General features: G+C 42.1%; 2 protein-coding genes across 5 annotated transcripts in view; one reads left to right on the forward strand and one right to left on the reverse strand.

Moving 5' to 3' along the window:
- LOC104148343 (C2 calcium-dependent domain-containing protein 4C) overlaps window positions 1-435 on the reverse strand; it is a 36,651-nt gene extending 36,216 nt beyond the window's left edge. The window contains exon 1 of the mRNA XM_068958797.1: window positions 263-435. The gene's annotated coding sequence lies outside the window, so the exon portion shown is untranslated. The remainder of the gene's footprint in view (window positions 1-262) is intronic.
- Window positions 410-22,492, forward strand: part of TLN2 (talin 2) — a 218,840-nt gene continuing 196,757 nt past the window's right edge. Inside the window, exon 1 of one of the 4 annotated variants that reach the window (XM_068958794.1) lies at window positions 410-603. The gene's annotated coding sequence lies outside the window, so the exon portion shown is untranslated. Of the gene's footprint in view, window positions 604-749; window positions 908-22,492 lie in introns of those variants that run through there. The other 3 variants (XM_068958796.1, XM_068958795.1, XM_068958793.1) reach the window with 3 other exon arrangements.

The raw sequence follows: 22,492 nt of genomic DNA on the forward strand, positions 1-22,492 counted from the left end.
TCTGAAACCACCTCTGCACCCAGGGTTTTGTTTGGGGTGCAAACAAACAAATCCGATCAAGGAACAGGAGGTGCGAGCTGCTGGTGCCGGCAGCAGGCCCGGCGCGGGGCAGGGGGCTGGAAGGGAAAACAGCGGCAGCTCAGGCACCGGGGGGCACCGGGGGGGGGGGGGGCGGCCGAGATTTGCCCTAAGTGACTCCACCTGTGAGTGCAAAACGTTGATTTTTTCCTGCTGTGCGCCCTTAGGTTCAGGATTAAGATACCGTTACGTGCTAGGAGCCGGCAGGAAGCCCGAAGAGCCTCGGCTCGCTGCTCATCGCCTCAGCGGGCGCGCGTGCCACCGCCGCGGGGCTGGGCGCCTCGCGCCCCCACAGCGGCCGTTTAACGGCCGCTAACGGTCTGGTCGCAGCCGCAGCCGGGGCGGGAGCGGCGTCCCCACGCCTGCGCGTTGCCTCGCGGATAGCGATGCCGGGCTCTCCCGGCCTGTCTCCTCCCGCAGGGGCCGCTGGCCCTGCTCGGTAGCTGCCGGGCGGCCGCGGCCCCGGGCAGCGGCGCTACCTCAGCGGGGGCGCGGCCGGCGGAGGCCCCGCTCGCTGGCGGCCAGGTAAGGGGGAGCCTGGCGGCGCGGTGCGGCGCGGCGCGGCGCTCCGCCTGAAGCGGGCTTCTTCTGCCGGGGGGCGGCGGGCTGCCGGCGCCGTGCGGAGCGGGCCGGGCCGGGCCGGGTGGAGGGCGGCGGAGCGGTCCCGGAGTGATGACGCGCTTCCTGCCCTCCCCGGCGGGGGTCTGCGCCTGGAGTCCGCAGCGGCGGCGGCTGCGGGCGGCGGCGGAGCAGGCGGGAGCGGGGGGGAAGGAAGCGAGCGAGCCGCGGGGCTTAGGCGCTTTGCAATGCTCCAGTAACGCCTTTCCCGGTAGGAGCCCGTGAGGACCCCTCCCTCCCCCTTTCCTCCCTGCCGACGCACGTTGCATGGAGCGTCTGGTCCGCGCTGAGCCGCGGAGAGGGGGACGGCTCCGCGCAGGGGCTGAGCGGCGGCAGCGCGGACCCGCTCCCTGCCTGCGGCCAGGCAGCCGCCGCCGGGTTTCGCGTGTACATGCTGCGTTGCCCCTAGCCAGGCAGCGGTTCCGCAGCGGGCTGCGGGCGGGCGGCAGCTGCTGCCGGTGCCCGCCGGTGGCCGGACAAGCGGCGGGCGCTGAGCGGGGCTGGGCGGTGCGGTCGGTCCGGCACAGCCTCGCCCGTGTGCAGCGCTGCCCGCCCAACAAGTTGCTGGCTCCGGGCAGGGCTGCGATGACCCGGCCTGATGCTGGATGGGGCTGAGCTGGGCTCCGACGCCGGGCGTGCTGCGGGGCTGTGCCCGGGGAGCGGAGCTGTCCGCCGGTCGCTGCTGGGGACGGCGATGGAGAGAAACGCTTTTCGCGACACGTTGCGAAGGGACGACCTCCCAAGGACGATCGCGCCGTGTGTGTGTTCATGTGCGGGTGTCCGCGTCCGTGTGTCTGTCCGCCCTTTCCCACCAGCCCCGGGGGACGCCTCGGGTTGGCAGCGGGTCGCCCGCGGTCCCGTAGCTCCACCCGGGCGCGGAGCGGAGGACGCGTCCAGCCCGGCGCGGGCGGGGCTGGGTGGGCGGGGGAGCCGCGCCGCTCCGCGCCCCCTCCGCTCGGCGCCGGCCGGAGCCGGCTTGGGCCGCGCGAGCGAGCGAGGGAGGGCCCGGCGGGTGCCCGCGGCTGGAGAGAGGGCGCTGCGGCGGCAGCACCTGCGGGACCCGGGCCTCCGCGGCTTCCCGCTCCCCTCGTGCAGCGCTCGTGCCCTGTTGGCTAGCCGCGTTCCCTTCTCTGGGCTCTGCTTTCTTGTCCGTCTTAAGAGGCTGCTAACTGGAAAGAACGTGGAGTGCTCAGGGATCCGAAGACTCCCTCAGATTAAATAATTGCCCCCTTCCCTCTAGCTCTTGTAAAAGTCTATTTTTACATAGCTGTGTTCTAGAGCCGAGTTTGTGCCATGTTAACTTGCATGCCAGAAAGCCTGCTTTGTGTTTGAAAACACGCTAAAGACACCAGGAGTTTTGCATGGCTGGAGAGGCCAATAGCTATGGAAAACGTCCTTCTGATTAAAAAGCAAGCAAACAACAGATTTTTTTTCGGCTTTCTTGCCTTTATGTAAAACATCACTTCTTGTGTGGACTTACTGTTATGTGAATGGCAGTGTGTTGTAAATATAGGTGAGAGCAGCTAGTGGTAATTATAAATATCTTAAAAATGGTCATATATGAAAAGTTTTGTATCCGTTTCAGATAACGGCCAGCCATTCTGTAATTCAGTATGGTTGCTAGCTAAGTCAACCATGAATTAAGTTGGCTGAACCACCTTTTCTGCTTTAGTTTTCAAAACATGAAACTTGCAAGGTGGTGCCCATGAGACTGAAGGTTTCCATGGAGCTTGGGAGGAAGGAACTTCATGACACTTCTCACTCCTTGGTCATTGCAGAACTAGAGGATTGAGTGGAATTTTTTTTGACCTATCTAATGGTGGCAAAATCATTGAGCTGAGGTAAGATGATAAGAATACATGTTTCTAGTCCCCAATCCAAGTTTCAGAGTTACCTTGATAAACTTGGTCCATACTTAAGTTCTGCATCTCATGACAGAACTTGAAATTGAGTGTAGCAATTTTATGTGGAATACCTATTCATTCTACCATGCAAATTAATATTTTGCCCTGAATACTTGTGAATAATTGTCCTACATGCGAATAGCTGTCCTACATGTTCTTCAAGTAACATCTGTTGCGTTATATCATGTAGTGGAATGTGGTACAGCATAATTTAAGTTGATTTGAAATGCTGTTATTGCACTGTAGTAGTGCCTCAGAGGGTGAGGGATGTTTTTGGTGTGTGATGGATAGGTTAATTAAAGACTGGAAGATATTCAGAAAGATGAATTTGCATTTGAACTGCAAAGGATTAAGTAATTTAACTCTGAGCTTGTTTTGCTGTGCGGTTTTATATAGACTTCTTTCATCATTTGCCAGCTAATGTAATCACCGAGTTCTTGTAACACTAGCAAATGAATCTTTAGTTAAAGTATAACTGATAAGTATAAAATTGTACTGTAGTCTGTACTATTTTGGAGAAGGAAAAGTGGGCTTGAGAGAAGCGTCTGGCTGTTGATGCTTCTGTGGCACAGCTTGAACTGCATAACCTTTATGATGATTAAAAACTTTACTGTGGAAACTTTCTCTTATTTGGTATTGTTTCTGCAGAGGTTCAACTCAGCAAAGCAAGGATGTACTGAAACATTAACATTTGGACTGTGTTACTTCATATCCTTACCTGTATAATAGATATCTATTAAATTTGTGCAAATGCAAGGTCTGGGCAGCTTCCAGAAATGCTAGCACTTAATTAGTCATCACAGCTGCACAGTAGTACAGACACCAAACTCCATTTCTTACTGTGGCATTGTGATGTTGGATAGCTGTTGGGATAGCAATAGTGTATGTTCATGAAACGTGGGCAGTATCATTTGCTGAAGCATCATTGCATCTATGACATTAGCACTGAAGTACTGAGAAAGCTGTTTGAAGTAATTCTCAGTGCCTAGTCATATCTATATGTCAGATTTCATGAAACTGCTGAATGTATTCATGTAATGGTTTAAAAAAATAGGCTAGCTTTTTTGCCAAGAAGTTCTTGTCTGAATGCTACTTTTGCAACAGGTTATAGTTAGGAAAGGGGGAGAGGTACAAATGTGCTTACAGAACACTATCCAGCTTTCAAAAATTCATTTTTTTTCCTGGTCTTGAATTTTCTAAAGATTTGGTGAGTCTGTTTATGTGTGTTTCTGCAGACAATAGATGCTGATGCAAGTTGAGAACAGCAAATAAAATGGTGGAGTGCTGTTGCAAATAGGGGGAAGCTATCTCAAGCATTTTGCCTGTTTCATTTGTTTCCTTTTGGGTTGCAGTGTGTTATTTGGAACAAAATTTACTAGTGTATATCTGGAAACAGTAGTTGGCACCTGAAAGGGAATGCAGATTTTCTGCTTCTGAAGTTTTGCTTTTGACCACATATGGTCGTTAAAATATGAGATGATAAGCTGAAGAACTTCTTGGGGGTGTTGGATGCGAGGAATTAAGCAGAGTTTTATGGAGTAGCCTGACTCGCAAATTCCAGAGGCTATGGTATTCAGAGTAATCTAGGCCTTTGCGACTCTGGATGGGATTCTGAGTAGAGACATCATATTATATCCTGGGCTCCTTTATTTTTATTGTTGTGATTAAACAATCCATTCCTTTTTAAAAGACTGGCCGCATGTTTTAAAGACCTTGGAGGCAGCCCAATCTAGTTAGACCTGTAAGTGTTAGGTGGCTACACGGGTTGCTGTTAAATCCTGGATCTGATCAATGATTAGTGGATTATGGACATCTCTTTCTGGATGCAGTAGAAGCAAATGCCTCCTCAGTGAAATTGGTACAGTTCGGGGCAAGAAGAGGGGAAGGAGCTTGGGGTTAGCTTAGATAAAAAGATACCAAACTTGTAAATGTGAATGCTGAACCTTACAGGTTTGTCTCTGCTAATGCTATTACAAACATTCAATGGCAGTGTCAGAGAACCATTTCTTTGGGTTTGTTGCTTGCACGCATGCTTATCTCAGAACTGAGTTTGAATTAGCCTGTGTGCTTGAAGTAATTGTGAAAACATTTGATGTCTTCCAGTTGCAAGCTGGGATTCTGTCCCCAGAGATCCGCCCCCTCAGTTCTCAAAACTCCAGTGCCTTTTTACCAAAGCAGCTTCATAAAGCTGGAAAACATACTGACTTTACAAGGTGACAGTGATCGTAAAACAGTCATATCTTAAAATATCTTTACTGTACCACAGTACTAATTTCTTGCTCTTAGTCCCTTTACTTGGCAGCAGCCAGTTGAATTTCTGCCAAGACAGGTCAGGCTGGTACTGTAAACTGCCTCCCTTGCATTCTGGGTAGAGGTAATTCATCTCTCTGTGTTTGGGCGGCAGGAGGAGGTGTGAACTGTAAATGAGTCTTGTGTCTTTCTATCTGCCAGCTTTTGTAAGGCTGAGACTTCTTATTCCATGAAAAAGTGACATTTTGCCTAGGAAGAAGCAGGAGGTATTCACTCTTCTAAATCACAGCGAATAACTAGGCTGATAAAGACTCAATGGTACTACATGGAATGTTTAACTTTTCAGGCCAATTAGAAACCTAAATTGTTATCAGCTGTGGTAGGGGCACTTGCTACTGTAATATATCAAAAAGTCTTTAGTGTTTTGCTAAAGAGTAATGGTGTGAGAACTTCTTAAACAGTAGCATTTTTCTTCAACCTAGAAAGGCCTTTCTGAGTTGTTTAAGACTTTTCTTAGCATGTATTCTTGTTTGGTTTCATCTAGTGATCTTGTGTTTCTTGGGAGTCAGCATCTGTGATACAGTAAATTACTCTGTTTCATCCACCTCATCTTTGAGTCTAGTTTATATTGTAGTTTCTACAGTGGTAGTGTGTCCTGTTTAGGAGGCTGTGATTTCTCTGGACTGTGAGGTTTAAAGTTCAAATGTAGATGAAATAATTACATGACTATACAACAATTTTAAAACTTACTGGTGGTAAAAATCAGACTTGAATGTGTATTGGTGATGCCATCAATTAACCTTAAAGGCATTAATGGTAGGACAATGTAACAGCAGTTGAAGTACTGCAAGTCTTACCTTTGACTGTTCAATTCAGTTGTACCACATGTTGGATAGCAAACAGCAGGATGGTACTTGGTGCAGAGAGAGAGAGAGGAGAATGGAAGTTACTGGAGGCAAGTAATGAATGTCTGCCTGAAGTGATAACCCCTGGTGAGGAAAGGAAACATGGTAATCTAATGGTGGTGGCAGGGGACAGGAATATGGTGTAGGACTAAAGCACATAATGCTATAGACACAACAAAGATGCTGAATTACCAGGACAAATTCAAAATTCAGCAATGGGACTAAAAGTGAATAAATGAGATCAGGTAGTAGAACTCAAATGCAACAGTTCCCTGTAGCCTGCGACTTCTGTAGTTTTTGGTTTGTGACTAAAAGATTTCTGGATTAATTTTTGTTCCAGTCTAAGGAAACGATTGCTTGAGTCACTTCCTGTTGGTAAGGGGCCTTCAGAACTATTTGGGGAAAGGATTAAGCGGGAGCCACTACCGCACAGCAGGTATGCGGGGTCAAGCTGAAGGAACTAGTGGCAGGCTTCCTGGAGCAAGGTACTGTAGAAAGCATGAGTGCAGGCAAGAAAAGATAAATGCTTAACTTCTAGTTTAAAAAACAAAGGCTATGGGAAACGAAATCACTGTTGTGATGTTTAAAGTACTCCTGGGAAACATTACATGCAGTGGCAGAGGATGTATGGACCCCAAAGGAGAATCCAAAACCTTGTGGTGTTTACCCTGGAAAATGGCTTTAAAAAAAAAAGTTCAGTGGCTGCCTTTGCAGTTGTGGCATGGTCCTGATCAGCCAGGTGGTAGCTGGATTGCCTGTCCAGCTGCACTGTGATCCTAACCAGACCTAAAAGCAGCTGAGGAGGACAAGAGAAATGTGACCAAACATAAAGAAGGATGAAACCTGTGGAGAAAGAGTAACTGACTTTGCATAGTGAGATTGTACTGGCTGGAGTATGGACTAAATACAGCACAAACCCAGGCACTGACATGAGAGAAGGGGGGGTTGCAGTGATCCTAATGGGCCTTGTGTGAGGCTTTTGTGCTTAGAGGACATGGAAGGATAAGGGACCAGTGCAAAAGGACTCGCAGAAGCTGTTGGGGCATGTGATGTTTTGTGCTCTTTGTCCTTAGCTGAGAAAGCAAAGGCCAGGCTAAATGAAGTGGTGTTGTTCCAGGAGCAGGAAGTTAGTCTGTTAGTGGTGCTACCTGTATCCATTGCAGAAGCTGTGGCTCTCAAAAGATATGAGATGCTTCAGCCTCTCTCCTCTGTTTACATTACCTGGTTGTGTTGTTCAAAATGACCAACTTGCTCCAGAACATGCAGGTGATTACCTCTTACAGGGAGATGCATAGCTGTGTAGCTCTTCCTGAAAGAGAATGGTCCAGTCTGGAAAGATGCTGTCATCACAATCACAGCAGACCATCACACATCAACAACAAACCTTCTAGTACCATGGAAAATAATATTTTGATCTTGGGGAGAAGAATAGCTATGTTCAGTAGGTGACCAGCTAGTGGCACAGTAGAGTTAGAAAGCCCAGTATGCCAACTATGTGGTAGCATTTCTGGGGCAGCAGCAGGAGGAGGTGTCATTTCCATTGTTCTAAAAATTTTTCTGCTGCTGCCTTGTTTGCAGCAGAGACTTGTCCATCCTGAAGGCTGTTCATAGTTGCCTGAGCTCTAACACAACTATTTGCTAAGTGAAATTGGTTCCATTATGTTCCATGAAGATTTTGGGGAAAGTGCCATTTGCTCTCAGCTGATTTGACCTTGAACAATACTCTTAGGTTTACTTCTACTTGCTGCATAGCTGTAGAAAGCTTTCAGCAGTGTTTTTACATTAATTGCCATGATGATCATGCTGCTAACCAAATTTTAATCCATGCTGCCTAACAAAAAAGCTAGGAAGATGAAATAAGAAACCATGGGGATTAAGTCTCACAATTCTGTTCCTTTACTGTAAGGAATCTGAATCCCACAAGACAAAATGTGAAAATATTGTTTGTGGGCGGAGAAAAGGTGTTCTTAAAGATTTCATATCATAACTGGCTGACTTCATATGAAGAAACACTGAATGGAATAGCAGTGCTCTGGTGTCAAAGAAGGCAGAAAAATACCTTGATGATGGTATAAGTGGGTGGTTAAGGTATGTATGCAGCAGTTGTTGCAGATTATTTGGAACAGATAAACAAAGCCTGCAACCAATTAGAAGGAGAGACATGCCCTGAGGAACTGAGCAAACCAGTACTGAAACAACTGTAAGGCTACAGTGTGAAAATGACTCCATAATAGCCATGAATATTTGTATGGAAAAAATGCTTTTCTATCTAATGCTATTATCATTCCTTTTCAGAAAGTAAAGTAGAGTTCTAAGAATGGAAAAATTTCATCCATGTATGAGGAAGAAAAAAAACTTAACTTAAGCTGAAAGCTAAAAATGGAAGTTGAAGTCAAAGCACTCTGTTCCATATGGATTATATTACAATTGGCAATGGCCTTAACTTTTCTGGAGTAGTTTCACTCTAAAGACTTCAGCCTTATCTGGTCATTTAAGAAAGAATGAATTGCCTGTCTTCAAAGTGGCATTTGGTTGTAGCGTTCAATTCTGGCCTCTACATTTGGACCTTGTTACTAAACAAAATCAAGTGCTTCCTGAGCAGAAGTGCTTTGTAGTTTCCTCTTCTGAACCAGAGGCGCTGCAGAACAGTATCAGTGCTGTGATGTAAGGAGGTTTTGGAGACTTGAAGAGGTTACAGGTCCATTCTGGTCAAGAGCAAAAGTGAAATTTGACTTAATAAAATAAAGCAGCAAGACTAGCAAAGCCTAAAAGCAGTGGGACCTTTTAAGGGAATGGCTTAATTGCTTCAGAGTTGCAGAAGTGGTTGAGTCCCAAAGTTTGTGTTTGAAAACTGAGTTTGGCTGCCAGAGAAAAATGTTAATCTACGTTTCAATGTCAGTTTTGTTGATGACGGAGATTCAGTTTATTGCCTCATGAAAAGATGAAGATCAGACCTTAGAATTGCTTGCTTTTTTTAAAAAGAAAAAGTGATCTTAGTTCACCAGGTTGATTCTAAGCACCCCTAAATATTTTTGGATTAGTTTCTCATGTTTGCTGAGCACTTGCAATATATCTGGTGCCTCAGCAAGTGATTAGATCTACGTTAATGTAGCTTTGGTAATTGTACTATCATTGAAAGAGATGCTGTGTCTTCACTTTGAAGTATACTCACTGTATTTAAGCAGTACTCTAATAGTGTAATACCTTGTTAGAGTTCTTGATAGTCCATGTTACTGACTATACTAATGGTTTACCTAGCTTTTTCTCAGGGTAGTAATTTTAGTTTTGGAGCCTAATAAGACACTAGAAGTATATGATAGTGTCATTTGAACTTTCTGAAAAGTGATACATATTAAGTAGACAAAATTAGATCTGTTGCCATATAGTGATCCTAGCTGTGGAAAGCCATCATTTTGATGTTCAATTTCACACTGAGACTTATTTACCTAAGTAGTACTAATCTTCAGGTAGCTTGCAAATTAATTCATGCTTTGATCAGTTTGTTTCCCAGTATAAGTGGGAAAACTTACATATGTAACTTTGAAATGTTTTTGTATACATGGGTGTATTAAATACCAACTAGGAATTTTCAACCTAAAGGCTTAGTGCAGCTGGAGACTGTTGCGCTTGATATTAGCCTGTATTGAGTTTTGGAGAAGAGTTTCCCATAATCTCTCACCATTCCAGAAATTTGCTTATCTAGTGAAGACTTAGGAAGCTTCTGTGTTGCAGGATTTGTGTGTATGTAGTTTTTTGGCATGCAACCTGTGCAGTTGGAATTGCATTATCTCCTGCCATCTTGCATTACTTTGCAGGGGACTTTCATGATAAATACTGGGGTAGCAGCTGTCCTAGTGCGTGTTGTCTTTCCAGTGCTATATTAGTATTAAATATGCTGCTGACCGCTCTGGGTGACTAATACTCAGTAGCTGCACCAATTGCAGGGGGATGTCCTGTAGTCAGGCATGCCTGATGTTGTCCTTGCTAGCAACCTGCTTCCACATCTGTCACCCTGTTCCCTTAGTGTTAGGAAAACTCATGTTTAACACAAACAGTTGCTAACTTTTTATGCAATCACTTTGGAAAGTTCCACGGGATTCATCTTAATAACATGAGGTGAAGCAGCTGCTCTGGGTGCGTGCATGCATGTTCACGTACTTACTAAGGAGACCCTACTGCCAGAGCTGGCTTAGTTTTTTTCAGGTGCTGGCTGAGTAGGAAGCACCTTAATATTCCCAGTATCAGGTTAGTCAGATAATTGAGATTTCTTGAGCTTAGGCTTGTGCTGTATCTTTGTGGGCTTCTTCTGTAGAGAGGGTGTAGCAAGGTGAGCTGTTAGCCCAGCTCCAAACCAGAGGGGAGACTTAGCCTGTCTATAAAAACAGTGATAAGTTGAGAGGTGGTCTTTGTGGTACCCTTTGTCTTTAAATAAAGTTACTTGCGTTTATTTATTCGTGGGTATCCAGGCCTTGTTCCCTAGGTCCTAGGAATGTTTCCTCTTTAGCTCATTCTTTTTAGCTCTTGGTGAAGCATTGCATTAATACAGTTAACCGTTCTTGGTTACCTGTTACCTTGTCTGCCTTCACTGTATGAGGCATTTATTTGCTATCATTTGTGGACAGGATGGTGATGACAGACCTGTAGCCCATGTATATGGGTCTGGTTTATAGTTTATTTTGCTGTCTCACAGTGAAATAAGATCACTTGCTTGTTTTTTGCCCTCCAGAACTCATTTACTTTGCCCGCAGCTTAGGGTTAAACCTCCTTGCTGTGTGTGCACTCCCCCTGAACAGTGAAGCTCTGGTTTTTGTTGTCGTTTGTCTCATTTTATGAAAAGGAAGATCCCACTATAAGTGATGGATCACCTGCTTCCATGCATTGGAACTGGAAAGCTGATAATGAAGCCATGAATAATGATGCAGTCACTGTTTAAACAGCGGCATTTGTATTTAAATACTGATGGTCAAAAAGGATTTGAAGCCTGTTGTTTGCTTGGGCCTGAGTTTAGGATCATGTAGCCTTTCAGAACTGCCCCTTAGAAAACTTTAAATGGACCATGCCACGGTCCTATCAGGTGATACACATGGATTTTGAAGGAGAAGCCAATTTTGTCATGGCGTTTGTGCACATGACTGATTTCAAAACTTTGGGACTCTAAAGAGGTGATTTGGGCAAGATCCTGACTGCAGAGGGTCCTAAACCACTTATGCCTTTCCCTGGTTAGAATTCATTGTCTTCATGGTGCTCCACACTTCTGTGCTTTAAAACATGGTATTTAGTAATGTGACTTGTGTGTTGTGACAGCATGAAGATTTTAATAAGCACACCCTAGTGATGTGCAGCCTTAGGTCATGCCAGCTAAACTTTTAGAAGTGTTCTTAAACGAAGATTTTTCCCTGGGACTTCTAAGGAAGAACAGCAATTTTTGTTCATTTCATTCAGCAGCCAACACAATGCAGTTCTCATCCTGCCTGAGGCTGCAGAGTCTTCCCTTAGAGATAAATTTCAAGTACCTGCTAAACATCTGCTATCAGGCACCAATAACATCTTGGTACCCACCCAGTAAGTCTATCTCTTCATGTGCAGCTCAACTTCTGTAGCTGTCATGTGAGTTGTGAGGAATGAAGTACAGCTTCAGCCCCTGAAGAGGATGCAGAAGCAAGGTGGGACTGCAGATAATAGTCCTTTGGGTAAAAGGGGAAGATTAAGCAGGGAGTTGTTTTTTTTCCCCCCAGAGTTGTTTACAAGGAACTTCTTAAAACTAAAGGAAAAATATAAAAGCGGGACAGAAAATACATGGATGAAAGGGAAAATGACAAAAGCAGCTGTTTCCTTTAACTGCAGTTACAGCAGTTGTGCTATATTGACTAACTTTTCTGGAGTATGTAGTAGTTTAAAATCCCTTGCTTAGGGAATTCCTTGCTTAGCTTGACAGGGTGTGGTTCTCATTGCTTGAAGCAAAATTATTCTTGTGTACTACCTGCAAAGTATTCTTACTACTGCAATCAAATACTCCAAACAGCTATCTCTGAAGCAGAAAATGTCTAGAATGGTAGTGGTTGGTATTTGGTACCAACATTTTTTTGACATTGTATGGAATTTATTTGCTTCTGGCTTTAAATGCTTCTGTGAGAGAAGCAAAGCAAGCTAAATTGGGACACTTATTTGGGGCACTCCTCTATGCATTTGTTCCTTAGGACCTCACTCTGGTGTTTAGAATGGGTATGAACCGCAGGAAGCTGTCTGTGGACGCTGCTGTACGTGGCAAGTAAACCAGGATGTTGGAGATTTGTTGTGCAAATGAAGTTTGCCTTCCTTCCTGACCCTTAGCAGTTCAGGCCGGGCTTAATTTTTTTTTCTTTCTTCCTGGTGAACTTATAGATGCTTGAAAAGTTTGTGCTTGCTTGTGATTATTGGGAGTTTATCATTTGGAATTTAAGCAATTCATACTTTAAGTATCTCAAGTGGATTAGAATAGGTGCTTTTATTTTCTGACAGTATTCAGGAAATATTCCACTAAGCAATAGGAGAAAACTTCTTCAAGCTAATGAAAACCTACTTGTATGATCAAATTTGCATAAAGAACGTGACTATCTTGTTAGTATCTAGTGGAATGCAGTCCTAGAAAATGCTGGCTGACAATCTTATTTTGATCAGTATGAGTATGTTAGTGGCCCCTAGTGAGTGAAACAATTGCATGAGCAACATAGTGGAGCTGGAGTGAGTGGGACAAAGGCTAGTCTTTGCTTTTGTTTAACATTTCTTGTTGGTAGTTATGGCATGCTTGTGGAAGAGGCATGTACGAAAACAGTTCATCCTCCAGAATGCAGATGAAAATGGTGCCAAGTTATAGGTTTTTGCAGAAAAAATTGAGTGGAGAAGAACATAAACAGGTGAATCTCAGTTATTGTTAGTCACGCTCTGGTTCAGTAATGGATATCTTGGGAACGATGTTATGAGATGTAAAAGTGGTATGCAGTATCTTTGTGCAAGTCCTGTGCTCCAAAAATTCCAAGTATTGTAACAGAATCTGTTTGTTCTGCAAAAAAGCTGTGGTGTTATGTGGAAGACAACTCCTGACATTTGGTTAACCAAAAAGGGGATTTAGAGTATAACTTTGAACTTTTGAAAAACGTGCATTTCCAGCAACTCTTGGTGTCGGTATCCATTGCAGGCTTATTTGCTTATTCAAGAAACAAAACGGGGATCAGAGAGACCAGATGACCTGAGAGCCAAGTCTGTGGGGTATCTGGGAGACATACATGACTCTTGCAGCTCAAGTAGCTAGATGTGTGCAAGTTTTGGTATGCCTGAATGTATAGCAACAGTGCCTACTTTGAAAAGTTTATTTGGCACACAGAAGTGAAAAGCTTCCCCGTCTGTTCTGCAGTGTACAATACATGAATCAGTGGGGTGATCGAAAGCTACCTATCAAGCTTTCTCATGTGAAGAGGAAACCCTGAGGAGGGCTTTGATTATGAATAGAAAATCTTTTGTCAAAGAACCTCTGTATTATGTAAAGCTTTCAGTTGTCTAATAAATGAGTGGACAGTGACTGCTTTTTGCCCTGAAGGGATATAAAGGCCGTTTGAGCTTAACAATCAGCTTGTTTAGTAATATTAAACATTGGGGAAACTTTGATCTTAAGGTTCTTCTCTAGATGTTGCACTGCAAATGAATGATATGATGCTATATCTTCCTAGGGGAATGAGGGAAATAACTAAATGACTTGAAATAAATATTTGCTTTAGAGCCATCTTATTTTGAGCTGGAAAGCAGTTAGCTGATGTGTAAACTGCTCTGTCCTCTGAAGTAGTCTACAGAGTGCTGTAACCTATGAGCATGCTAACACTGTTAAATCAAGTTTGCTCATACTGACAGCTAGTAGTTTCTAAATGTTTGTTCTTGGCTAATTGGGGGGCAGGTCTTGATGCTGGTGGTGTCTTGTGTGGCTGAACAAAGGAGCAGTGTTTTTTGAATGTCTGAGAAAAGTATATAGGTAAAATGTACAACAAGTAATGGAGAAAAGAACTTTCTCAGCACAGCTTTTAAATCCCCAAGTCAGGAAAAAAGTCTCATTTTCCCACGTTTGTGCTCTCACTTTCCTGTGCATGCTTTTTGCTGCTTAATGTCTGATATTTAATGATCCTAACTAAAAAGAAATCGACTTCTAGTCCTGCATAAAACAAAGTGGAGACAGGAAGAGGTTTGGACACTAAGTCTGTTTGAACTGTGTGTTAATGTTAATACCTTCTTGGACTGAACAGGGTTGTTGCGTCTTCTGAGCTGGTGTTTTGAGGTTTGTGCCCCCGAGACACCTACACGACTGCTTTAATTGCATTTAACTTTTTTATATTGTACACTTTCATAAGCCAGAAATGCATTCAAGTGGAGATAGGTAGTATTTGACAAGTCTCAGCAGAGCTTGAAAATAAAGGAAAATCTATTTGACTTCCTATGGCTCTAGGTTACATCTAAGCCCTGTAGGTTTAGACTTACAACTTGGAAAGCTGCATCTTCGGGCAATGTGATAGATTGTATATATACAATATAAAACTTAAAACACATTCTTGTAATTACAAGAGGGGCCAGAGCGTTCAAGTAAAGAGAGGCTCTCAGTTTTTGAGGAGGTTTTATAGAGATGAATTTTATTTTGTAAATGACTCCTAAACAATTTAATAAATAATAGTTTGGGCTGCCTTAGGAAAGTTTCAAAAGAATAACCTTGCCATATGGAAGTTGCTACACTTGAGGGGCAATAGAAGTTCTCCAAAACAGTGAAGTTATGCTGACAGTCATGTATGCTTGATGTCTTATCTACTGCACACGTTTTCTATTATTGGCAGAGGCAGGAGTCAAAGCCTTTAAGCCTTTGTGTGTGAGTAATGGCTTTGAGGCAATAAAGTGCATAAAATAAATGTGTATGTAACATGTTAAAACTTCTCTAAGTGGGCACCATCAGCATATGGCCTTCAGTTAACTGCTTATAATATTTCAACCACATATCAAAACATATCAGTCAAATTAGTGTTGATGCTCAAAAAGAACTCTATCTTCACTTCTGAAGGACAGAAATAATCTAACTTCAAGACAACTTGTTTTCCTTGAGTGATAAGGATAAATGGAAAGACTCAGGAGTACATGATACTGATTTTTTTTTTGAACTCTTTAACATGATTATCTTAAGTCAGAGACAAGGCCCACTTTTTGTGCTGAAGCTGCCTGTGTCCAGACAGGAATTGAATTCTGCATCTACTTCTTTGCAGTAAGCTCTATTGCAGAATGATGATTCATCCTACCCTGAATCAGTGAATTTCTGGCATCCTTTCAGGCTTCTGCATCTTCTTTTGTTTGTTTTTTTTTTTTTTTTAATAATAAAAAAAGCCTAGGAGTTTAAGGCCTAGTTCTCCTTCATTTGGTACCTTATTCCTTCCACACATGTAGCTAGTCTATGGAATCTGCTACTTCAGTGGGCCAGAGCTGGGTAGCAATACGGGTGGGACTGATGTGGTTATGTATGCTACAGTAAAAATCTTCAACTGCAAACGGTACACTTTAGGTGGAGAGCTTAGAGGGAACAATTTTTTTCCTTGCGTTGCATATGTAGAGGTGGCTGTGTGATAACAATTTGACCTTTCTCTGCAGCATCACAGACAGATTTGCTCTCTCAAGGGTAAAGGCAGAGACTTTCATGGGTGAAGGGGGAAGTAGTTGTGTGTGCCATAGCAAATTGAGTTCCTGAGCCCAAATGTCAGGTTTGGATTTGAAAACTTAATTTGAAATACTGACTTTGCAGGCATATTTTGACCTATGTCTTGAGTCTGAAACTTTATTCAACTCATGTTATTAAACCCTTTTTTCACATCCCCTTCTCCAGTAGCCTTTCATATACATACTGAACATGATGGAAATGACAAATCTGAATTGCTGTGGTGTTCTGATGCTCAAAAGACTCGGGGTGGGGGGCATGGTAGATTTTTACACATCAATGTAGGTAGTGTTTAAAAAAACCTTTTCTTAATTTGCAAAAGTATGCACTTCTTTCAGGAGATCTTATATATTCAAATTGTTGCATAAATAAGCATACCATGTATTGAATATGCTTAAAATATTATCACCTGATCTTCATGGGCCCACATCCAGGAACTGCCACAAATGTTTAACTCAAGTGCAGTAGGGTTTGTTTCTGGAACAATTGATACTCAGAATCTAGTGGTTGTATTCATGGTGTTACTGAATGGGAAACACTCCAAAGCATGATGAAAGGTAGCAACATTTTGATTTGGGGGTGGGGTGGGGGGAGAATACCTAGTAGGATAAAACTGAACAAACAGATGAACAGGTCTATTGTACTTAAGACTGAGGTTTAGGGTAAAAACATGTGAGGAGTATCCTTCTATTGTAGAATTCGGTATCCAAGATCCTGGCATAATCTGAAAACCACAAACGATAACACTTACTTTGGTGGTTTTTTGTTGTTTTTGGACAGTACTGTACAGTGACATTCTGTTTTTGGTAGTGATGGTACGACTTTTATCCTTGGTGAATGAACTGGCATCTCTTACAGTAAAAATTAAACCTAATGTTGGGATAATGAGCTTTTTGTCTTGAAATATCTAATCTTTCTTCAACTGCTGGCTATGTTAGGTCTGTTCTGCCTGGGAATATATTTCACTTTTTGTACTGAAATGCATGATGTAACTGACCCCATCTTGCAATGACATGTTATTTCTTCTAATTTATTCCAGCTTCATAAGCATTAATGCAATTATGACTGAAGAATTTGCAAGGATGCTTTTTGCTTATGGCTTGTTCTCTAATTGTGCCTTGTTTAGGTTTTTATATGTTGCAAATTTAGCTAAATGTAAAGTAAGATGAACTGTTTATTGTGTGTTGTTAAGCTTCTTGCTTGTTTTTAATGGCAAAGTAGAGGTGGTGGTAAGAGCTTTCTAATCTGACTTGCAGCTAGAACGCAAGGAGCCAATTTTGGTGCACTATAAATGTTAGGCTTAGTTAAGGTAAAAGTTTGATCCATTCTCAGTTACCTTCTGTTACTATTTATCCCAAAACTTTAAAATAAATATTTGTATTTTAGTGGTTAGCTTTTGGTTCTTGAATATCTATTTTTTTCTTTAGTCACCGAGGCTTTTATATTTAGGGCAAACACTTTTAATTCTTTCTCCAAATTGTTACTGTGGTGAATAGTACTGAAGTGCTTACAAGGGAATTGACTGCATTTTGAGTGCAGCCTGTGACAGAGGGGTCATTCCTTGGAATATGAGTACCTGCCTGCACGGCAAGGTTTCTTTTGTTCTGTATGTTGATGGAATAAGTATCCTACTTGCCCATTTTGGAAAAAACTAAAACTTTAGTCATTATCCTTTTATCTAGGCCAGGCTTTTAGTACTTCACGTGAATAGCTAAAACAAATCCCCATGTCCAGGTACCAAGGATGGACCACTTGGCCTTTGCAAGAAAGCAGTTCTTTGGTTGAAGGGCTGATAGTTAGCTAAAAGGACAGATACTTGGTCTTTTTTGATTCTTCCTTAGCCACTCTAGCAGGGAGTGTCTATTCCCAATAGCATAGCGCTAATACGAAAGATGGTCTTTGTTTTTGTGTTGATGTGGTTTGCAACAAAAATCTCATTCCAAATCTTGGTAAGAAATGCTTGTTGCTGAGTCAATTCCAGCAGCACAGAGATGCACCATCCAGACTGAACAGCTATTGCTAATATCACTTCCTTTCCAATTCGCCATGCGCTGAGTAAAGATAGGGATCTTGTTAACTGATTGACATGTGCAGGAGATGTTGCTATTGTATCTTATCATGTTGATGTATGCAATTTAGACATGTGACAGTAGTTTATTAACTAATGAGGAATCTAACTTTTCTATGGAGTTTTAAATTGTATGTATTAGTACATGCAGTGCACTAAATACAGTGAAGTTGCAGACACTTATGTTACATGAATGACTGGCTTGTCACCTTTTCCTTAAATACAACTTTTTCAAAAAAGCGTGTTAAATCAACAGAAGAGGATGTTGATTCAACCAGTATAAATCTTCAAGGTCCCTTAAAATCTGGATTCTACTTTCTGAGCTTTCTTTAAAAGTAAATCTGTGCAATACTTGGAATGAGTTCATGCTTGCTTTTCTCTGACAGTCCTTTTGTTTCAGTTCAAGCCAAATTATATTGGTTTGTTGGTACCAGTTTGATAGCTGCTTGTCAAAAGATATGAAACTTTTAATGTAAACTTCAAAGAACAGAAGAATTCTGATCATTACTCTTCATTAGGCACTTTATTAAACATGATGCCAAAGCATATCTTCTATTTGAGATGAAGGAATGCTTTGAGTCTGCTAATAATCAGCTGAGTTTTTGGTTGTGAATAATTCATGACCCTTCCAAAAGTGCAACAAATTGATTTATGGTCTCTTGTGTGCAGGAGGATCTACAAACCAGCTCCCTAACGTGATTAGCTGTAGTGTTGGCCACCATTCAATTTTTACTAAAAGTTAGTAGCATAAATGGACTGTAGAATAACAGTCTTGAGGCAGATGAGGTAGAATGATATTTGGGCAGTGATTTGACAGAAGACTTTTCAATAGGCCTGGCAAATTGAATTTCGCTCTTCACCCTTCAAAATCAAGTGTTCTTACATTCATCATTTAAACTAGTGTGACAGTATTAAGTCAGATTCTGCCTGACAGCAAGGCAGAGGTCTTGACAGAGTTTCCCCCATAATTTTTTGTGGGGAAACGAAGATATGTTTAGCCTGAAGCGCACGGTTTCTGGGTCACCCTAGAAGGTGGAGGAGAAGTTTCCATTGAAGTTGTTTCCCAAGATCTAAGTCTCCTTTCTAAAGGATACTTGCAGCCAATGAAATGTTTGAAACTAGCCCAGTTGATTCAAAAGCTGTGCTTTCCTACAGCTGATAAGAAATTGGTGTTATTTTTCCTTGTCTACCCCTCTTTTCAATGCCAGATATGTCAAAGTTCACTGCTTTTGGCATTGAGATAACATTGTACACAGCACACTAAGTGCTGACTCTGTCACTAGTTCATGTTGTAGAAATGGTCGAAGTATATTTTGTCTTGCTTGCTTATGCAGTTTTCCAATTACTGCCTTGGAGCATTTTGTTTGAAATAGTTGTACCTTTCCTTTATTCTTCCTTCCCCAGAAGAAAATGTTAGAGTTGAGTGTTAAATTGGTAGTGACCTTACTTGCCTTCAGTCATAAATAGCAACAAGAAGGAATCCCCTTCTGGTGTTCTGTTTCTGTTCAAACCCCACCTTACAGTGCATGGTGACTATTAGCCCTCAGTCTGCTGCAGCAGTTCAGGTGCTCCCCCCACCCCCAAAGTCTAGGTTGTGAGCAGTCAAAGGTGCTGTGGGCCAAGTGGTATCACTTCTTGTCTGGGAGATTCTAGTAGAAGTTGAAATCTTGGTATTGCTTTTGACTTGATATCAGATGAATTTTATGTGCCTGAATTTTATTGTCTGTTTACTTCAGGAAAAACTTGTGCCAGTTCTGGCATTTATGCCCACAGATAACTTCATGGTTATGCACACCACACTTGCAATATGCTCTTAGTGCAGCTTGAAGAACTTGCCAACTTCTTTGTGCATCAGCCCTTGGTTTAAGCCTGAGTAACTTCCTTTAGGTGAACTAGTTGGGAACCTCTGTCTGCATAATTGAATGTATAATGGGAAAACATTCAGTAATTATTTCAAGTGGTTTGAAAAACCTGTGTCCCGGTTCTGTTTCTGAAGGTCAAAAAAGGAGGTAGGCTCACAATTTCCCCTTATTTCTTCTCCCCCCCTCCCCCATACACTCACTCATACAGAGCTGACCTCTAATATGCCTTTGCTGTGTCTTCAGATTGCTGGTATGCTAAAGTTGCGTAGAAGCCTTCAACAGAAAGATTCAGACACTCAAAACTATCTCACAAGACCAGATTTTCCATATTCTTTCTGTTAATATCTACAACCAGTGTTTACATAGACTCCTGTTTGTTTGCTGCTTCCCAACTGTGTTACTAGTTGAATGAAAGAGTTTGATCCCTTACTACTACTTTTCACTCTTAACCAATTTTTTCTTTCCCCAACAGATTTCAGCTCTTCACCTTTCCAAGGAAAGGTTATGGATTTTGAAGATGTTGTGTAGATGAAAGGGAGGGTTTTTGCCCTATGATGGCTGTAAGCAAAAATTCTGATACTGCTCTTGCTTGAAAAAAAAAAAGCAAGTGTCTTATAGGGAAGATATAGCAGATGGGGAGCCTGGGGATTTTACAGCTGCCTTTGTACCAGCCATAAAATTATATCAGAAGCTAGTCTCTACAAGCTGGACAGCAGAGCAGCTGTTCCTGATTCATTCTAGTTACAGTTCTACTGGCTACATTTTTCTGCCTTATAAGTGCTTTTGAAGTCATAGAGCTAAGGTTAAGATAAACTATATTTCAAAAGAATTGGAAAAGTGATGCTGGAATTGGTATTAGCTCTGCATGATAGAATGGCTTTGGGTAGTGCTGAGTGCTAATATTAATTAAGCAAATGGAGTGCCTCCTTGATCATCTTGTTGCTCTTCTCCCATTCCTATTGGTGATCTCTGCCGTAATTTCGGCTTATTCCTACTGGCAGTTACCTTCAGAGAAAGGAAAATTAACTAATGTGGGTGTAAAAGGGTTTGAAAAAGAAACCCTGATCCCATATATCAGAGGGGGGAAGAGAGAAAAGATTGAAGTCGCTCTCCTCTGATTAAATATTTGAATGTGACACTTCTGTTAAATTTGAGGTAATTCATTCTCTAGGCCATATACTTAGGATTTCACTTGCAGCTATCTAGTACATAGAGCTAATGTTAGTGGAAGAGATCCTTGTCACTTGAAAGGCATCTCACTTGCAGTACTTACTCTTCAGGGAAGTGTGCTTGACTCAGATTTGGAGTGTAATTGTCTTTAATTGTGCTTCTTGCAGAACAACAAATTCCTTAGGCAAGTTTGTGAGAATTTTCAAATGGTCAGAGGAAGTGACTTCATAAGCCTTTAAATCTTAGGGGATAATTAGAGTAACATGAAAAAGGGAGAGAAAAAGCAATGTTTTAGTATTTGTGCTTCTCTGATTCTTTGGCACTGTGGTGTAAGTTGTTGGTCTCAACGTGCTTAGTATGTGAACAATTATTTTAAGTAGCTTAAAAGTGGTCACATGTCACCAGTACATACATGTGGTATGTCTGGTGCTTTCTTAAGGTGGAGGACTGTCAATACATTATACTTGGGCTTTGACTGCTGAGTGATGAACTTGTATCTTGTAAACGTGAAATGACTAATAGTCGAAAACCTCTAAGCTGTTGCATGCCAGTTTGCTTGCACAAGCATGTGGAGTAAGCCTTTTTTACTTCAGACTTGTAAACAAAGCCTGTATTTCATATGAATGGCAGCTAAATGAAATGGACTGCAATAATTTTATCTGTAGCCTTTATTAGAAGTAAAGGCTTACACGCGAATGGGCGGAGGACAAAGCCTGCTATCATTCCAGAGCAATGCGGCTTGCAAATGTTCCTAGCTTTGTTGTAAACCAGGCTGGTTGTTGCCTTGTGTTCATGAAGGCCTGTGTTATGTGACTGAATCATGCACTACAAACTTTCGCTGACAAGGAGCTTTGGCATCTATAGCATCTGTTAAACTGGAAAGATATGTTCCAGTGTTTGTGGGGACTCGCTTGTTCAAAGCTCTGTCAATTATGAGGAACCTGATACCTTCCTTTACCTTCCTGATGAAAGGTAGTAAATTTAATTATCAATTAAACTTGATCAATTAAACTTGGCAAACCTGATAACCTTTTTAAGACCGGGGCATGTGTTACATTAAACGCTATATGGAAAGGATGGAGAATGACATGTTACACCACACTTTAGCCAGCTGCTTTAGCTACCAGGAAAGAAGGGTTAGATTTTCTCTGCTTATTTCTGCAGCTAAGAAATAAAATGCATTTTCCCCAGTTGTGGAATATTCTTGAGCACAGGTGTAGAAATTAGATGTGACTTGTATCCAATTTGATGCTAACACTCTGTTCCATTCCCCATAGTTCTGGAATCTCTTGTAAGCATTGTAATGAAATATCTGAAAATTTTGTGTAAATTAACCTTAATTTTAATCCCTTCTATCCCATTAAATATAGAGTGTAAGTGGCTTGGTTAAAAGAAAGTGAAATGAGTGAATTTTGGGAGTAAATGAGCATAACTTCTTCAAAAGGGATAATGTGCCATCTGCCTTTGACAGAATTTGCCATAAATACTCTTTTTAACTTGGAACATAAACGTAGCACTGAGTTGTTGTAGTATTTGCGATGCTGACTCCTGTTCCTTAGGCAGATTTGCATGAACCTTTGCCTGAATAAGGTCTTTCTCATGTGAAATAACTTATTACGCCTGTGAGAGTTGACCTTTTGCGGTACAGTTGAGAAAAGCAGAAAACAGCCTTACCTTGAACTTCTTGTTGTTGCTGTACCTGAACAATAAATGAATCTGATAGGGAACCCCTATGAGCTGTTTGTTGCTACTTCTGGAGTATTTGTGCCTGGGTATTTCTTCCTCATAAAGGATGTAGGCAGCAGTGTAGGCCTTTTGGGTCCCTTCATCCTTAGAATGCAAAATCTATTCTGGTGTGCTCCACCTCCCTTGGCTAGACCAAGAGAAGTTCAGCTTTTCTGTTGATGTCCTTTATCTAGGCCATGTAG

Source organism: Struthio camelus, chromosome 12 (genome assembly GCF_040807025.1).
Source record: "Struthio camelus isolate bStrCam1 chromosome 12, bStrCam1.hap1, whole genome shotgun sequence".
Lineage (NCBI taxonomy): Eukaryota > Metazoa > Chordata > Aves > Struthioniformes > Struthionidae > Struthio > Struthio camelus.